General features: G+C 42.6%; 1 pseudogene; it reads left to right on the top strand.

The window, feature by feature from the left end:
* LOC124089781 (atrophin-1-like) overlaps positions 1-14,938 on the top strand; it is a 281,107-nt pseudogene extending 266,169 nt beyond the window's left edge.
* The last annotated feature ends 5,435 nt before the right edge of the window (positions 14,939-20,373 follow it).

Genomic DNA, 20,373 nt, shown 5'->3' with positions numbered 1-20,373 from the left:
AGCTACAGGGTGCCTAATAATGTCTTGATTTTTCTTTCGGGCTCACTATATAGGTTTTCCCCCAGCTGTAGAGGTAGTACATGTGATCAATCATTGATGTCATTGCAATAGTTATTTTTTAAAATAAATTTATAAAAATACTAAAAAAATAAAGTAAGTTGTTCAGAAGGCAGTGAGTTCATGCCTGAATCTGAAAAAAATGGAAGATGGCCATGGTCCTGAAGGACCTTGGCAGAATTACAGCCTGGATTTGCAGTTGGTGTAAGGTACTTCCAGATATGTAGGGTTCTCTGAATGTGAAACTTTCTGAGTTCCTTCACATCCCTGTAGCCTGAGCTGAACACAAACACACCAGGTGGGTTCAAACTTCTGAACACAGAGGACCCTCCCACCCAGGGCACACAATATTCTCAGGGCACATCCAGGAAAAGGTAGAGTAAGTGGGGTATACACAGAGAAATTGTAGGGAATAGGATCTTAGCGGCAATTTTCAGCAACATTGATAAGGTGGAGACAAAGAAAACTTTTAGTGGCTTCATGGTGATCTCTATTGATGAGGGTCTTCTCCATGGCAAGTAAAATGAACCCCATCAAACAGGTTTATGAAAGTTGTCTTCCCTTGTTCATGCACCTGTTAAAGTTTACAGGGGTCTATTCCAGCAATGGCCCTCTCCCACCCAGATAACCCTGGGACCTAAGAAGGATAATCATTAGTCTCTTGGGCACAGGGTCACTCTCAGGTCAACTCTAATAGAAAACATGCTTCTGTTCCCTTATGAGCTCATCCTGACCTCCACACATTTATCTGAGTCACAGTCAATGGGCTCTAATAAGCCTGATGCTGGGACTGATGTCAGATGTATGCATCATAGGATGCAGCTCAAAGGTGGAGTAGAGACCCACAGGCCAACACTGGGTGCTGGCACCCAGAAACTTCCATTTCTCCTGGGGTGTTGCAACCACTAGAAGGGGCAGAACACTGCCAGTAAAAGAGTGAAGGGAATACTTAGCATCACACTCCAGCCAGCGGGTGTCCTTTAAGTACATATCACATCTTCACACTTGATCTTACTCAGAGCCTTCCATAGCTCACTATTGCAGCTGAAATGTCTCAGCTACCTGATTACAAGAGATGCATACAGGGAAATGACTGGTACAGTCTGGAATCTTCTGTCACATTTGAAGCTGAATGAGCATCAAGAGCCAATAAAAGTTGACGTAGTAAGACATAGAGGCGGCAGCAAATGCCAGACCCAGAAGTAGACAGCAAGTGTGGAGCTGTGAGCTCCCAGACTATGACAAACTGCCAAAGAATTACAAGGAGATTCCAGGGTCCAGAAGCAGGTCTGGTGCAGATGAAAAAATTGTCACAATTTGTACTTGTGGTGCTGAGTAGCAAAAGTCACAGATAGGAACAGGTAGAGTAATAGAGAGTAATAGAGAAATTGTAGGGAATAGGGTCTTAGAGCTGATTTTTAGCAACAGTGGTAGGGTAGGGGACACAGTGAAATTTTAGTGGCTTTGTGGGGGTAAAGTACCAGCACCCATGGTCTTATTACTCATCCTGGAGTTAAGCTTCTGGGCCTTTGGTTTGATAGCTGTCCGGTGAAGATTTTGCAGGGGCTGTTCCCTCTACAATTAGTTTTCTTTCTGGCTGAAGCTTTGAGGACACCCCATCAAGCAGGCCCCTCCTGAAGGGCTTCCTGCTCTTGCATCTGAAGCTGATGCCTTTCCACATCTCAGCGACATCACTCTGATTTGGCTCCCCTGGCCTGGGCCTGTTCTTCCAGCAGTGTATCCAGCTATGCTCTCAGAGGGCTTTGATATGTTAGTTTTACATTCATGTGATGAAATGCTGGAGATGACCAACTTCAAAGAGGAAAGGTGTGTTGTCACTCACAGTGTCAGTGGGGTCAGCCCAAGGTCACTTGGCCCTGTTGCTCTGGGCCTTTGTTGGCAAAGTATATCAGGGCAGCAATTTGGGGAGAAGAGGCCTGCTCACCTCCCTGAAATAAGAAAGAGAAGGAGAGCTGGGAAGTGTCCCACTATGTCTCACCTCCTAAAGGTTCAACCACCTCCCCAAAGGGCCACACACTGAGGGTCAATTCTTTAGAATAGAGGCCTTGGATTCATTTATCTTCCCAGTAACTGTATTCTGTGCACAGTGATCATTTCCCCATTATACAAAAGCACAGAGAGATTAAACAACTTGCCATAGGTCACACAGTTCATAAGCAAAGACATTCCCAAGGAAAGACCTAAGTCCCCCATATATCCATACAAATTAAAAGACCACTTAAATAGCTCATGGGTGACTTAGCTAAACACTTTAGGTATTCATTCTATATCTTCCTCCATTAGTATTTTCCATCTTTTTACAGAAATTCTCTGATAATTGTACAGCTGTTCCTTACAGAACTGATATTTACATAATTTACCTGGTTATTGAGGTTTCAAGTAATCCCCACCCCCTAGAGGTCAGGGTAGGTGAGAAATGGGAGGTGATTAAATATGAGACAAGTTTGGAGCAGGTGGTAATTGTTCTCTCCAGCTGCCTATTTCAAAGCAGATAGAGGGAAGTGTTCATATTGGAACCTCCTCCTCTATCAATCATAAAGTCCTTGTTGATTCCTAACAACTGGATATCCAGAGTTAAATTTAGGACCTTCCCTTTGAAGAATAATGCAGAGGCTGTCTCTTAAAAGCAGGAATTATGCTGAATGTCATGGTGGACTTCAGGGTGTGTCCGATTCTGATGTCATCTGTGCCAAGTGAGGTAGTAAGATCCATACTTAGGATTGCATGTAATTTTAAACCCAGAACATTGGAAGCATGTGTATTTATCTGGTTTCTCCCTTGCTCCAGAGGCAACCAGCTTCGCAAGAAGAACACCTACCTACCATTGATGCTTCCTCATGATACACACAGAACTTTCTCTAGAGATTATAATATATCTGTATATATTTACTCATAGTCTGAAAAAGAGTTGAAATGGTATTCTGTTAAAAAAAAATTTGCTTGGAGTCAGGGATTGTAGCTCAATGGTAAAGCACTTGCCCAGCATGTGTGAAGCCCTGAGTTCAATACTCAGCACAACATAAAAAGAAATAAAAAATAATAATAAAGATATCATGTATATCTAGAACTGAAAAAATTTAAAAGTAAAAGCAGTGTTTAAAAAAATGCTTGGAATGCAATTGTTCTCCCTGTCCCTCTTCCCACTCCCAACAGAGGTGCAGTCAATAGGAGGTGCAGTCTCCACTGTGAAGGATGCTCTCACTCTGATTAGGAAAACTCACATGAGAGGCTAAGAATTATAATTATTGGATGCAGCCCACATCAAAGTCCACAATACTAGATGGACAAAATACTAGCAAAGGAAATTATTTAAGAATCATAGTAAAGAATTGAGCATTTAAAAGTATCTATTATCTACAAGAATCATTATTTCCAAGATTGGTTTTATGTTTGAACACAAAGCCTAAGGCCTGGCCTATAGAAATTAAAACAACAAAAAACAAAAACAAAAACAAAAACAAAAACAAACAAAAAACCAGAAAACAAAAGGAAAAAAAAGTGTGTAGAGTGAACTAAAGTCACCAATACACAAAGTGGGTGGATAACCTTTCAGTAACCATTCAAGGTCACTGAATCAAAGGGAAAATAAGATTTACCATTGCATAAGCATTAAACAGAATCATGTTTTAGGAAATTATTGAGATATAATAATACATAATTACTCTTTTCATGCAGAACATAAAAATATATAGTTCTATTGAATTGGTGAAATACATTTTGAAATTTTCAATTTCTTTCATGAGCAGGGCAAACCAAAGGAGATGGAAAGGGAAGAAAGGGATGTAAGAAAAAAAAAAAGGTATGCCAATTGTGGAAGGAAGTTGATGTGGAAAATAAAATGGCCTGAAGAAGAAGGAGAAGGTAGAAGAAACCTGTTCAAAAAGATAGGGAGGGGCCCAGCACAGTTGAGAAAGCTCAGCAGCTTGGAAGCTGTGTCAGGAGGATCACAAGCTCAAAGCCAGAATCAGCAAAAATTTGTGCTAAGCAATTGACTGAGACCCTGTCTCTAAATAAAATAGTTTGGGGATGTGGCTCAATGGTTGAGTGCCAGGTACAAAAACAAAAACAAAAAAGGTAGGGAGGGGAGCCCCATTAGGGCATGTACATTGATTTTAAAACTTTAAGTTGCACTTCTTTCTATACACATTGTTTCAAATCACCATTTCACATGCAAATCTATCCAGAATATATTTTAAATGACAATTACAATTATTTTGGGGGCTTTTAGGCTCTTTGTTGCTAAATTTGTTTTATGTATAATTTAATGTTGTTCTTTCAATTACTAAGGACAACTGTGGTTTTTTACAAAGCCCAGTGGTTGATTCATGATATAGAAATTTGTAGATGAATTTCTGAAAATATACTAAGAAAACCAAAAAGAGCTACTTATTTTTCAGGATCAAATCAAGCTATGAGGCTAAGGTATTGGAAAAATGTAAAAGTTATAACAAATTATAACCTCAACAATGATGTCCCTTGCTCATTAAGAAGCTTTAAAATTAATTGTGACATAATTTATGTGAATTTTTTTAAGATTCCCATGTTTTACAGGAGCTTAATATCTAAGCTTTCATCTAAGCATTTTTAGGTCAGCAATTGATAAACCTTTTTAATTGAGGGGGGGATGACATTTACAATAGAATAATCAAAAAAAAAAAATACAAGCGATTTGTTTTCAAAGGATCATCCTGAAAAGGCCCAGTACATACAAGATTACTAATGGGCAGAAAAGACCAAATGCACAGTGTTAAAAAGTGAAAATTTTGTCAAAATGTGGAATTGGTTAAGGATAAATTATTTTCTATCAGTAGTTGCACAAATTACACCCTGTGGTTCTTTCTTGAAATTGATTTGAAACACTAAGGGCAGAGTGATTTTATGATTTTTAGCACATGTATGATATTTCACTGGTCAGTCAAGGTACTAGGCCTGAATGAGAAAAGAGGTCAAATTGAAATTTTGGAGATTTACAAATGTTTTCATGTTTATTAGAGTTTCATGTTATTTGTCTTTCAATTTTGCTATATATGCCAGCTCTACTTGCTAAAAATGTGTATTATTTTATAAATTTTGTGACTTGTAGTCACTTTAAACCACAAAAAAAGGCTTAAAAATGAAAGTTTCATGTTATTTTTTACATTCTAGAATGAGCTTAAAACTTGCATTTCTAATTAAAGTATTAAATGCAATTGCTAATTAAACACACACACACACACACACACATTCAGTACTGTGGACTGAACTCAAAGTTACTTGATGCTAGGCAAATGCTTTACTACTGAGCTACATTCCCAAATTTCCCAAAATTTAATTTTTAGTTTGCTACAGGATTGCACTAAATTGCCCACACTGCCATTGAACTTGTGATACTCCTACCTCAGCCTCCTGAGTAGTGGGATTATAAGCATGGGCAACTGAGTCTGGGTCATTCTTCTATTTTTTGTTGTCTCTACATCTATTTTAAATATGCTTATTTTTTTTTGTGTGTTAGAAGCAGGGCACATTCACTCTTGACACTCTTCATCCTCCTAGTTCCTCAAAGTGGTCCATCTAGATATCTGACTCACAACCACCTCTTGGTGAACATCTCCTCGTGGGACAGCAAGATACAAATATTTGAAACTCTCCACTCAGCCCCACAGCCTACACAGACAGTGCAAATCTGTCACAGTGACCATCACTCAGTCACAGTGTGATCACCTGGAACTCCTGTCTGCCTGCTTAAAACCACTAATTAAAACTCCCCACAGGACACCTGTTTGTCAATAATACCTTGAACCCAATAAAGGTCTAGACACAGGGGTCTCTTGCTTTCTATTTCTTTTTGATTCTCTCTTTGAATGCTTGACTCCAACCTGTAAGTATTAAAATGTTTATTTCCATCTTGTATCTCTCCTAATCATTGGAGAGATCCTAAATTTTAACAAAGTGCTTCTTAATTTCTCAGTTTTTACCTTCAAGAAGAAAGAGAAACCTTCTGTAATTTTCATTCATTTCTGAGTTTGATTCCAAGAAATATACATTTATATTTAAAGCCATATTTTCACTCTGGTTCTTAATAATTTTGTTTGCAAAATATTCTTAATACAAGATTAAAAAAACACTAAGGGAAATGAATTTTTGTAAAATCTCCATTTCTCTGTAATGGCATATCATTGGGAGAAAATTACACACCTTCATTAGTATACTAATTTTAAGATATCTAAAATTACCTTGACATATTTGTATTTTTTGCAGAAAATAATCAGAAGAAACCAATTTTTTTGTGCATGTGTTGTGCATACCTATATTTCTAGAAGTTTGGAAGGATGAATCAGAAGAATCACAAATGCAAAGATAGACTCAGCAAAAGTGAGGCGCAAAGCAACTCAGTGTGACCCTGTCTCTAAATCAAACATAAAATAGGGGTAGGGAGGTGGAGCAATGGTTGAGTATCCAGAGTTCAATAGCTGGTAAACACACAAAAAGAAATGCATTTTTTTTCCTGGTATATTTTAGAACAGAATGTATTTTTATTCATTGTACACAATTGCAGCACAACTTTTCATTTCTCATCTACATGATGTAGCATTGCACCATATGTTCGGTCATACATTTTCCTGGGTAATGATGTCCATCTTATTCTACCATCTTTCCTGCCCCAATGCCCTTCATACCGTTCCCTCCCCTTTGCCCAATCAAAGTTCCTCCATTTTTCCACTCCCCAACCTCCCCATTATGGATCATATCAGCATCCACTTATCATAGAGAACACTCATCATTTGTTTTTTGGGATTGGCTAACTTTGTTTAGCATGATATTCTCCAGCTCCATCCATTTCCCTGCAAATTCCATAATTTTATTCACTTTCAATGCTGAGTAATATTCCATTGTGTGTATATACCATGGTTTCTTTATCCATTCATCAATTGAAGAGCATCTAGTTTGGTTGCACAGTTTAGCTCCTGTGAATTGAACTGCTGTAAACATTGATGTGGCAGAGTTACTACAGTATGCTGATTTTAAGTCTTTGTGTATAGACAGAGGAGTGGGATAACCAGGAAAATATTCTAATATGAAGTTAAAAAGTAGAAAGAAGATTTTGTTCATATTAAAATTAAATACACAGAAAAAAGAGATATAAGTAGGACAGTAATAAAAGGATATGCAAATAAGTCACTAAATACAGTGGGAACTGTGGCATTTTTCCTTCCTACCAATTCTGTTATTTCCATTAATATGAATTTGTGACCTGTTCAATAATGGGAATTTCAAAACAAATTGTTATAGAACTGAATTCAAAAAGTGTTTTGGCTTTCAGCACTTACAATTTTACACTGGCCAATACTATTTCCAAGTCTATTTGCACACACATGAATATACACACATACAAACACACCAAATAGAATCATGAAATACAACCAGAAGAAACTGCTGAAAGCAGCACCCATTATCTCCAAACAAAACCTCATAGAAGAATTTGGAAAATATCAACAAGATTAAACTCTCAGATCAGACACTCGCTATGCTTTTTCTACAGCCCAGATGTACCTGGAACTGGTGCACAAAACTTAAACCCATAAGACACGTTAGGTTAGGACTATTTTAATTCATTTAATGCTGCTAATTTCCATTTGTCTGTAAGATCAGAGCAATAGGGATAATAGTGGGAATTCTGCATTGTCATAGAAGATATGGATGTGTGTGTATGTGTGTGTTTGTGTATCTATCTATATACATACATATCCCAAAGTATGTAATGACTTGATGTGGATATTTTATGCTAAATGCTCACCTAAATCAAGCAAGGCTCTGCCTTTCTGAGAATTGTTATGTGGCTATCATATTGAAACCTTGAGATTATTGAACAGATTTTTAAATATTTCATTAAATATCACAAATAATTAAAATGAGACACTTTTAATGAAACTATTTCTCGTTTATTTATAAAATTCTTCCTATGCAAATACAAATTGTTAAGTTATTTCATTCTAATGGTACTTTTTTTTTACTTAATAAACATTTTTATTTGACCAAGAAAATTGTCAAAAGTTACTTGTTAGGCCTGTGAAGATTGCTAAAGTCATTGTGATTGAGCGGAAAAGGGTACCACAGTAAAAGAAAGCCCGTTTTAACCAAATTAATGATTTGATTTTGTCTCTAATAATAGGCTAAGCAACTAAATTATAAAGTGGAATCTATGGCAGTTCCCCTCTTTGTGGTATGACTTAGTTTCAAGCTCTTAGGAGTACACCTTCTAAAGTCAGTTTGACAAGTTGTTTGTTCTATAGGTAATAGCCTTATTATCTTAAATTAATTTAATTTCTTATATTAGAATTAATACTTGTATAGGCATTAATGAATGAAAGTTGTAAAATTTGTAAAAGAAATGCAATATGAAATTAACAAGAAGAGAAACATAATTAGTATAAAGGCTATAAAGGCTATACATTAAGAAATGTAATTTTATATAATTGAGCTCTCTCTCTCTCTCTCTCTCTATATATATATATATATATATATATATATAATTTTTTGTTTAAGTACATAGTAAGCTGTATAGTAAAAATAAGTTAATGGTACTCTTTAATCTTGTTGGTTCACAATTTGCCAGTTCAAGTTTGAAGAACATAACTTTAAGTGTAATCTATTTCACCAAATTGGATTCCATTTTACACCTAAATCTGTAATCATGCTTTTACTGAGGGAAAATCTTCAGTAGTAATAATTTGTGTATAACAATATCTTTATTCTCAGTACTTTTATTCTTCAAAGAGTAAACTTCCTCCATGCCATGTTTCTCATATCTAGAAATACAATGTTACTCTACTTATATATTTCAGAATATATTTCATAAATTTTCCACATGACAACAGAGAGAAACATGATTATGCAAGTAACTGAAATCAATCTGTATGCATTCACTATTTCACCCCTATTTACAGCAATTCCAGCCTAGCTGTAACAGCTTTAGGTGAAGGGCATTCCTTGAGAATGACAAGCTATCAGTAGCATTATGGATGGTTTCATCTGGAACATTGCAGGTTATAAAGACAGACACATTACCACACTTCTTCACATCTAAGAATGGTATATCCTCCCTTTGCAATTTTTCTGAAACTTAGTTCAAAGATAGGATTACAGATTACTGTTCAAATTCGAGTAGCAATAATGAGATGGTGAGGATTTCTATGACAAGTGAAACATGCACACACACACACACACACAACACTCACTGTACTCTGTATTTTAATTAGCAACTCATTTTTACCACTTATCAGTAAAAAAGTTTTAAAAATCACTCTTAAGCTCACAGCAATCAGAGAAAGATAATTAGAAATGAAAAGTGTAGTCACAATACCAATGGTTTTGTCTATGTAACAGGCTAATCACGTATATGTCAGTTCACTCTTTGTGCTATGACTTAATTTCAAGCTCTTAGGAGTACAGCTTCTAGATTTTTCCAGAAATGGCCATTCCATTGAACATGTACAAATTTTAGTACAGCCTGGAGCTGAATCAGTTCACTGTGGCCTGAGAGAAATCCTTGACTCCATTGAAGGCCATGCAAGGTCAAGGAGAAATAAGGCAGGCCACAGGCACTGCCTCCACTCCAGGAGGAGAAATCTGGCTGGCAAAAAGTCCCCTCCAAGCTTCCCACAGAATTTTCAGTCTATTACAGATGTTTCATGAGTTTTGATCTCTTCACATAGAACTTCCCATATGAAAACTCATCTCTAATTAGAGTGTAAGGATCTGACTGTGGAAATGGACAGGACAGTGCTCCTCTGGTAAGCAAACTTCCAAGGGCACCCTGATTTCCACATTTAGAGTGTTTTGTAGTTTCTCCCAGGAACTAGTGAGATAATGAATGCATGTGCAATGCCTAGCTGCTGTGGCAATGACCTGCATGAGGAGGCTCTGTGCTAAAGTCTTAGCAGCTTTGACCTTGATCTCAGGCACTCAGCTCCAGGAAATAAACAAACTCTCTGGTTAGACAACCACAGTGTTTCACCACCCTTTGCTGTGCCTGAACTTGTCCACATAACAGTAACTTTAAACAATCGACTTTCTTGAGAACTACACAAAGCTCCTAACATTGCACATTGCAAGTATAGGATGTAACTGAGGAATGAGCTTCATGATGTTGCTAACTCTGTAACTGCCTAATAACACAATGTACAATAATGTACTACTAATGCAAGTGACCTAATATAACCTATTGATATAAGGCTGACAGCTTGGGCAAGAGCTTTCTGCCTTTCTGCCATTCTGCCACCCTGCTATTCTGCCACTTTGCCTCTGCACCTTGCTTCTGTCTCCTTTTGATTCTCTTTACATTCAACTGCTTGTGGGACATCACATAAATAATACAAACAACTGATGCTCATTTTCCCCCTGAGAGGCTGTCCACTGTTTTAAGGTCATTTAACTACAGTTGTCACCAGGTTTTTGAATATTTTGAATTTGCTTCCTTTATGATTGTCATTTGTCCCTTGGTGCATTCTCTCTTTCTCTCTGTGTCTCTGCCTCTCTTGATACAGTAGGATACACACCCCTCCCCCCATTCATGGTATCAATTTCCAAAGATTAAGTAACCAAAGGTCAATGAGAATTGTGAGGAAAATATGATAATTTGAGAGAGAGACAGAGAGAGAGAGACAGAGAGAGAGAGAGATAACAACCACCTAAAACTTATTACAATATTATTTTATTAATTTTCTATTTTATTATTATTATTGTGGTTTAGATATCCCCAAAAGCTCATGTGTGAAGTCAAGCAAGAATGCTCAGCAGTGAAATGACTAGATAATGAGAGATTTAACCATTGGATTAATACACTACAAGAATTAACTGTGTGGTAATTGTAGGCAAGTAGAGTATGGTTGGAAAAAGTATGACCCTGGGGACATGCCTTTGGGGTTTGTATTGTGTCCCTAATGAAATGATATCTCTCTCTTTCTCTTCCTCCTTCCTTCCTAATCCTTCTGGTTACCATGTCCTGAGCTACTTTTCTCCACCACACTCTTCCTCCATGCTATTCTACCTCAGCTCAGGCCAGAGCTATGGTGTTTGTTGTCCATGCACTGACATATCTGACACCAGGAGCCAAAATAAACTATACCTGTTTTGTCACAGCAACAAAAAAGTTAATAATGCACATTTAATTATTGGCTGTACTCACACACAACCCCTACTGTGAGATAGTCTGAGTCTATAGCACAGCCACCCATACAGGGCTTCAAAGTTTAGTCAGTCCTTCACAAACTACCCTGAACTTGTGGTGGACTGATTGTGAAAGAAGAGGCAGAGGTAGGGAGGAAAGAATAAAGAGTTTTGTTTGACATACATTAATCTGAAGAGTCCTGCTGGGTATCAATTCAAGAGCTTAGAGGGAACTTCACTGGAAAGAACCTGAGTGGTGATGTGAAGGAGGGATCTAAGGAATCTCTGCAGAATGAGCTGGGGGCCATGGGTGAAAGCCTTTGTTCATCCATGCTAAGACTTGGAGACCAGAAAGGTACATGGATTTGAGAGAAGAAAAGTTAGCCCAAAGTGACCATCAGCTAAGCAGGTACAGATGGCAGAGGGGGACTGTTGTCCCAGGAACAAGCGCAGAGACTGAAGCTTGAACAAGCCAATGTCAAGGGAGGGCTATGAGAGGAGAAGTTCATATAGATATAAATGTCCAGACAATCTTCTCATAGGAATGTACAGGAATAAGGTGTAGGTGGGGTGCCAGGACCATGGGCTTTTAGATGAGAAGTTTCACAATATGTTGGTATTCTGAAGGAAAAGCTACAAGTACCAGGGTAGCTCAAGATAGAGTGAGAGGACACCATCAATGAAGAGGTTGTGCTGAGGTGGCTGTTCAAACTACAGGGTATGGGGGAAAGCAGTGATGTTAAGTAGAGAAACAATTCCACAACACATCTTAAGACATGGCACAAAAGACTTTATTCCTGATCAATTGATGCACCAGGTACAGGGAGCACTGCAATGAAATCCCACTACACATGGGAAAAAGAGATTGGGCTAATCTCTGCACAGAGCACGGACAAATGGATAGAGAGTCAAAAAGCAGGGTGGGGAACAGTGAATAGAATATGAGTTAAGAGAGATAGAGACATGAGGAGATTATGGTTCAACCAATCAAAGAAGATTCTACTGAAGATAGGCCTAGGTGATCAGAGATGTTGCCAAGGCATGGCAGAGTCTGAGGAACCTGATCAGATTTGGAGAACTGCGCAATCTGGATTTGACACTGAAGTACACAGAGGAGCATAGAGCAGAGTTCAAGGACCTGACTATTGCTTGGCCCAGCCAAGAATCTCTGTCAGTGCAAACCAGACAGGGATTGCATGGGGCTCCATTTCTGGGATGGTGTAGTCATGGGGTGATGGGGTGTTGTGGACTGAGCTGGGGCTGCCCTGAATGTAGACCATGTCTCTGTTTCTCTCCCAGCTTGGTGAAGTACAGAAGAGCCTACTAGGTCTGGGTTTCGCCAGGGTAAGCAAGACAAAAGGATGGGGGAAACAAAAACATACATTTAATGGACATGCCTGGAGGCTGTTAGGAAAGAACAAGGACCCCAGGGGAGTGTAGAGAAAGGGATAGTTACAAGCTGAGTGTTCAGGTCACCTTTCTCTCCCAACCCTGATGCCCACCCTGGTGTTTCACTGCACAAAGCCCTGCAGCATTCCATTGCTTGAGGAGCCTGAGTCTGGCGCCAAGTTGAACCCATTCTGTAATGATGCCATCCTGCAGTGTGCTCTGAGACTCTGGGCTCTAGTGCCTCAGACTATGGCCAGATTTCTGCCTGAGGAGATTGGGATTCATGAAAAAGCCTGACTGGTCTCCTCCCTGTTCCCAGCCTGATAGATGAGGGACTTGGGTTTGAGGTGTTGCAGACTGTCCCGCTCTGACTCCCCAGCAACAGTCTAGAGTCCCCATTTGGCGGTGGGGCATACCGCCCCCACGCCAGGGGTCCTGCCATGGTCATCTCCCTGCTGCCCTCAGCCACACCCTTCTGCCCGCTCTCCTGCCATGGTTGCCTATCACTGGCTTATCAGAGGCCTTCTCCCCCTTCTCTAACCTCCTAGCATGGGCAGCCAGGCCCCCTCAGCTTCCTCTTCCTCCCAGTTCCTGGCGCATCAGCAGACCATGCAGGATGAGCTGCTACTGGGGCTGACACAGCAGCCGGCAAGGCCACGGAGAAACTCCCCAACCACTACCCTGGCGGTGGCACGAACGTGGGAGTGACCCACATCCTCCCCTCGCAGCAGCCACAGCAGTTCAGCCTCCCGCAGCCGCAGCACCTCCCGTGGCAGGACTTCACTCCGCGGCAGTGCCTGGCCAACCTGTCCCTGCTCCTGCAGCTCCAGCCCTCGCCGCCTGCAACCCATCCTAGCCACCAGGGAGACGCAGCCCTCGCAAGACCCCGGCTGCGGGCGAGGGCAGCGCAGCAGAGTGGAGTCCCCCAATGCGGGCTTGGCCTCCTGGACGCCTCAGGTGAACCCCCCGCCGGGCTCCTTGGAATCCCCCAACCACCCAATGCTCAACAGTCCTGGTAACCTCCTGTCAGGCGGGGCGCTTGTCGTGGGCGCCTTCAGCAGCCTGCAGAGCCCGGACCTTTCGCACCCGGGAGGGGGCGGAGCCCCCCTGAGGCGGAGAGGAAGTGGCTCCGCGTCGCCGCCACAGCTCCCTGGCTTTGTCACCCCCTAGTTGGTGAAGACAGCGTCGGAGCTGATGCAGCCAGCCCCAGCAGCCTCTGGCGCCCCAGCTGCCGCCCGCTGCCCCAGCAGTCGCCAGGGCCGCAGCCACAGGCGCCCCGCTCCTCAGCCAACACCCCGGGCCGCGGCGGCAGGCTCAGCGCCTTGCTGCCGCCCAGCACCGACTCCTCGGAGAATGGCTTCTACCTCGAGCTCCCATAGTCCATGAATCCGGCCTTCTTCCCAAGATTCTCGCCCGTGTTGCCGCTCGGCTGTGCGGGGCTCAGCGTGCTGGCGAGCGGCTGCAGCGGCGGCTGAGACGATTTCAGCGGTCCCTTCTAGGTGACCCCTTCTCGGCGACCACCCTGACCCCGCCGCCGCCCACCATAAATTTACCTCAGTAGTAGCCCCGGCCGCCCGCGAAGCCGCAGCAGCCTCAGAGCCTGAAGTCTCCCATCAGCCCGCATCTCCAGCAGCAGCACCAGATGGCGGCTGCCGCCTTCCTGCAGCAGAGGAACTCATACAACCACCACCAGCCTCTTCTGAAAGAATCGCCTTGGAGCAAACACCAGAGCAGTGGCTGGGACACTGGAAGCATGTCCTGGGGAGCAGTGCATGGCAGAGATCATCCTAGAACTGGAAACACGGGAATTCCAGGAACCATGAATCAGATATCTCCATTGAAGAAACCATTCTCTGGTAATGTCATAGCACCACTGAAATTTACTCACTCTACTCCATCACTGACTCCAAAATCTTGGATTGAAGATAATGTGTTCAGAACAGACAACAATAGTAATACACTCTTACCCTTACAGGTGAGATGTAGTTTGCAGTTGCTAGCTTGGGGCTCAGATTCATTCCAAGAGAGTTGGTGCACTGCAGCCAGAACATCCAGAAGAGACCAGGATCGAAGTAGAATGCATGACAGTTTAAATATGCATTCTTTGGAAAGTTCCCTCATTGATATTATGAGAACAGACCATGATCCCCTTAAGGGCCGATTGAGTTATCCACATCCAGGAACTGACAATCTGTTGATGTTAAATGCTGTGGATAAAACTCTGAAGAAGATTACTAAGAAACCAGGATCAAACTGCAAAGTCACTTCTTACAGGAAAGGTCTTCAAGCTATTCTCAGAGCCTTCTTGCTAGCTTTAAATACATGAAGAAGTTCACCCATCAATAATATATTTTAATATGCATGTATATATTAAATGTACATATATGTGTATCAAATAGCTAATCTTTATTTTTTGTGTAAAGTTCCTTTTTATAAATGCTTTATCAAATGTATGTTCATGAAATTTGATGTTGTAAATACAATTTTTTATTCAAAAAAAGAAAAAGCCTGACTGGGAGGAAAATATGGGAGCTGGATCTGCATGGGAAAATCTCTAGGGAATCTGGGACCCACTAATTCAGAGAAGGTCAACACAGCCAGGCTTTAGGCCATCAAGTGAATCGAGGTGGCTGAAGTCCTTTCTAATGCTCATGTCCAGTAGTTCTGATTCCAAATTCAAAGTGAACTCCACTTAGATGCAGAAAGTGGCCCAGTCTCTGCTTTGGCTTGGGTCCTTACAGCTGCCCTGTTGAGCATTCAACCATGACCTGCTCTGCACTAAGGGGACAGGTCCTCCTGACACCTGATGGCCACTGATCAATACCAGTTATGAGGCATTAGGAGACAGAGAAAGGCCTCAAGCCTGTGACCCTGAGGAATCAACCTAATATCACATGTGTACCTAGCACTGTGCTTGGCTCATGGGAGCAGATGCAGGTCCTACATCCTGAATTGCCACTGTTACAAAGTAGGAAATGTCCATGTGACAGGAAAGGCACAGTCTTCAAATGGCCCACCACAGTCTAGACAACAGAAGGAAGGGGGAGAGCCCTTCATTCCAGGTACTACCATATTCCACTACACATTGTGTAATGAATATTTGACCTTGCATCCACTGGATCCTCCCTTATGGAGGCACAGAGGACCCCAGTTCATGGGGTTCTGTCACTTGCAGAAGGTGACATAATTATCGAAGCCCAGGCTTGATAAGCCACTCAAGACATGTCTCAACTCTTTACAAATGTTCTGATCCCCAGCAAGGAGGTCCATGGGGCATTACACAACACATGGAAATTCTCTAGGGTAAATTTCAGGGGGTGATTGGTCTTTTATTTTATTCATAATACATATGATCTAATGACTTATAAACAAGGAAATCTCACACAGTCCATTTTATTAAAGTAATGTTCACCAGTTATTATGTGACAGGACAGGAAAGCATTCACAGGCCACTCTCTCCATCTCTCTAGTAGATGGTGAAGGCCCAGTTGTGCCTCCTTGCGCCTTCCTGATCAACATGACTGACTCTTTTAGACTCCAAAAAATATCACCAATGCGGTGAAAGTTTGAGGGCAATAATGCAATTCCCACCATACTGTGGTCCATATTGGGGAGGCAAGGGTAGTGGCTCCCTCCTTCATTCCTGCCTCCACCAGCCCCCACACCTCTACTCCTGCAATCACAGAACCAACCTCCATGAAGGACATCATGCAAAGAACACCTGGCAACCTTCCCCCTCAGAAGCTCTTTTTAAACTTCTGCCCTTCTGCCGTTGAGAGTGACTTCGCCACTATATGCAGAGTGATGTGCAGATTGCTCAATCAATCCTGATCTCAGCAAGGCAAGAGTACCACAGCACTCAGCAGGAGAGGAGCAACAAGTCCTGGGCACTCTGGTTCCATGAGCTTCCTTCCTCTCTCCTGCACCTAGGTGGTGGCCAGATCACAAAAGGCAGCTGAGAGTGAACAGAGAACTGTAGATTTTTCCCACAGAGTCTCAGAACACTAGGTGACCCCAGACACCATTACAGGTACAGAGGCTTCCATTTTCTTAGTGTTGTTCTTTGGGAAAAATTACATTTCTTTGGGGTCCTGTTCCTCCCTGTTATTCTTTCACATACTCTGTCAGTCCCCAAACCCAGTCAAGCCCCCCCCCCACACCCTCCAAGCCACATTAAGCCACCAGGACCAGGCCTCTTAGAAAGGTATACACAATGTCACCTATTCCCACTGGCTAGACCAGTCTTATAGAGGGAATGACAGACTAGCTCTACAAGACTCCCATCTTCAATGCTGGTGCTACATGGCCTTATCACAGAAGCCTAGCCTCCCAACATGTCCTCCAGGTTTTCCCCACCTCCTGTCTGGGGCCCCAGATGGGGCAGTGCTCCCAATGCTCATTCTCATTAAGCAATGTGGGAAAACGTGGAGGAAGAGCTCTTCTCTCTGCCCCATCCTAGAGGGAGCGTACCTTTCTCTGTTTCCACTGAGACACACCCAGAGACCCTCAGCATGCCCTGCATCCCCTCTTTGGCTTCCCTGATTTCTATGGGTAGCAAAAATATAAGGAACAGAGTAACACTCGCGACCTCTCAAGTGAGAAAGACTGGCTGGCCAAGGGTAGCTGCAAACAATCTCATTGTGGGTGCCATACAACATGCCTGGAACCCTTTAACTCCCTCCAGTGGGATGCTGAATTGACAAGCACCTGGAGTGCTGTCCACTCCATTTGCACAGCTGAACCACTTTGCCTCAGTCAAGCTATTGAAGAGGCGCCAATGCAAAGAGAGCCTGTGAGTTGGAATTCGGTGTGCCAAGCGTGTGAGTTCTGCCCTGTCTCCTGTGCATCAGACTACCTGGCTTGTTGCTGAATTGTTCTGGGCATGGCATAGTTGTGACTGCCACAGAAAAACCCACTGGTTCCAAGGTAAGTTTGGGTGCCCAGGGACACAGAAGCTGGGCAGAAGTTTGGCACCCTGCACAGAATGGGCTGGGGGCAGGGGACGATTTCAGGGATGCATTTTTGTTTGTGGCTTAAGGTGAGGAGCTAGCTGCTGGTGGGCTTGTTTTGGGGGTGGAGGAGGTAGCAAGCCCAGTGGGTGTCCAGAACCCAAACTCAACCAAGCTTGTTATAGGCATGCAGTGTCTCCAGTCTTGGAACCAGCCAAAAGATCCTGTCTTCATTTTGGCTCCACACAGATGAAAGTGTCCTGGAGTCCTAGAAAACCTGTGACCTGTGCCTAGGCCTCTGCAGAAAACTGCTAGTTCTGGTTTTCTTTTTGCTTTCCACATCTGTGTATTCTCTTGCAGCCTGCTTCCCTAGACTGCCAGGATGTAGGAATCTGTATCCTAAACAGTGTTTTTTTATTGTTTTTGTTTGTTTTGTTTCTTCTCTCTTGTGAGATTTTGCAGATCTGTTCTTAAAATCCTAAAAGGCTGTGTTTTCTGGGGAGATTTCTCTAAGATCTCATCATGGTTTTTTGACAAAAACACTAACAGATTTGACTTTGGGGATTTAGAACAGCTCAGGGCCAATGATTCCCTAAGGCTGTTGAACAGCCTGAGATGGAGTAGGGCAGGGTGTTATGAAAACTTAAATGCTGCAAATTCTCAGCATTAAGAGGGCTCTAAGTTCCTGACAAGAATGAATACCATAGCTGTAGGATTTTTAATCTCCTTTGAGCCCTAACACATCTTTACATTTTTGTGGCCCTCAAACCAGCCTGGACTTGATCTTCTGGAGTGCTTAAGTATGCACCAAAAACTCGCTCCAGGAGGGAAGGATCCCCAGCCACTCATCCCACCTCCTTACAAAGGGCTTTCTTTTCTTGGAGACTTTGGAGACAGAACAGACAATTGTCATGCTGCCTCTAGTCATGGGTACTGTACAGAGTTTGGGTTCACAAGGCTGCCCAAGCTTTCTTTAGTGTAACCAGCTCTACAGCTTACTAGATACTCTTCCCAGAAATGGTCTCCAATTCTTTGGAGGTTTGGGAGAGGCCCTTTCATTCCTACTAGGAAGGATAGGGATAGGCATTTGTATTAGTGTTTTCCTCCTTCTGACCAGAATTCCTAACAAAAACAAGTTACAGAAGGAAAGATTTATTTTACCATATAAATTCAGAGGTGTCAGTTCATGATCAGCCAGATCCATTGCTTTGGGCCTGAGACAAGGCATGATATCATGAAGAAATGGTATGCTTGAGAAAACTACTCATCTCATTGCCAGCTGGGAAGCAGAGGAGAGAGGAAGATGGACAGACAGACACAAGAAATGCCCTCCTGAGATGTAACACAAATAACCTACTTCCTCCAGCTAGGCCCTACCTCCTATAATTGCAACCACATCCCAATAATTCATCAAACTATGAATCCTTCAGTGGATTAATACATCAGTGAGCTCAGAGCTCTCTTGACTCACTCACTTCCCTAAAGCCCAACCCATGAATATTGCTGCATTAAGGACCAAGCCTTCAACACATGAGCCTTTTGGGGGACAATACTGATTCAAACCATAGAAGACTCTGTAATATTTGCATTCTGGGGAATCTATGATGCAGAGAAGCAGACTTTCAGGAGGCTCTACATGGCAGAGTAAAAGCACAGAAGTTAATGGCATTCTCTGGGGGTAGGGTTGTACTAGTGGTACATGTACTCAGGTATTTGCTCATATGGGGATCAAATCCCCAGCCTTGCCATTGGTACATGTGTTCAGGTGAGAGGCAGACTCCTGTACTGGGTCACCTGCAGAGGACTTCTCCATACTCCTTTACAGACTGTGCTTATCTAGTATGCCCAATGAGGGCATGGGGACCAGTCTATAGGCTTACTTAGTAGGAATGCATTGGTTCTTCCTGCTGAGAACCCTGACTCACAGAGTAGGATGGCTTCAAGGCAACTTCCCCAATCCAGGGACCATGAGCCCCTTTCCCTCACCCCTGTTACCTTGAACTACCAGGAATTCCATGGCACTGATAGTGGAGAGGCAGCCTCACACTCGGGAAGTGATATAAGGGCTTTTGGCTACACCCTGGTAGCTCTTTTCCATGATCAGTAACCATGTTGCTGCAGAGCCTCACTTTCACTCAGCAGCTTAGGCTCAGCTGGTTGTCTAAGCAGCTGTCTTGGGGAGCAGCTAGACCTAGGATGCCCATTTGCTGATGAGGTGGCAGGACCTGTTATAGAGCAGGTAGCTAGGGTATTTAGAGAGGAGGACCTTTTTCCAGTTAATGCTCAGGCTCACACTCAAGCTCCATCAACACCAAATCACTGTTTCCTCACAAAGATGTGATCACAAGGCTTGTTGATGTATCTGTCCTCCCACAGTATGGACTGGTTCCCTGACACCCCTCCTTTAACCAGCAACCTCAGACCCTTTGGACCATACACACAAACACACACACACACACGCACACACACACACACACACAGAGAGAGAGAGAGAGAGAGAGAGAGAGAGAGAGCGAGAGAGAGCGCTTACCTACATGTACACAAGGACACATAACATTCATCTCTTCATGTACTTGGCACTGACCATCAGCCCCAGGTACCATGGCAAGGGAACCTTCCTCTGAAAATGATTTGAAGTTTCTGGTCTTTTATTGCTCAGCACAGGCATAGTTCTTTCCATTACATGGAGGAAGAACTGAGTCCTGTCATTGAGGGTTCCCCATGCATGTCCCAGGCTTATTCCCTGCAGTGCTTTCACTTCTCCTCAGCAATCGCTTGCCCCTTTTCTTCCTGGTCCAGTTTTGCTCAGGAC

Source organism: Marmota monax, unplaced genomic scaffold, assembly GCF_021218885.2.
Source record: "Marmota monax isolate L192 unplaced genomic scaffold, Marmota_monax_Labrador192_F-V1.1 WCK01_AAM20220418_F8-fsc00318, whole genome shotgun sequence".
Classification (NCBI taxonomy): Eukaryota; Metazoa; Chordata; class Mammalia; order Rodentia; family Sciuridae; genus Marmota; species Marmota monax.
Note: the sequence above shows the minus strand (reverse complement) of the source record. Positions and strands in the feature narration are given on the sequence as shown.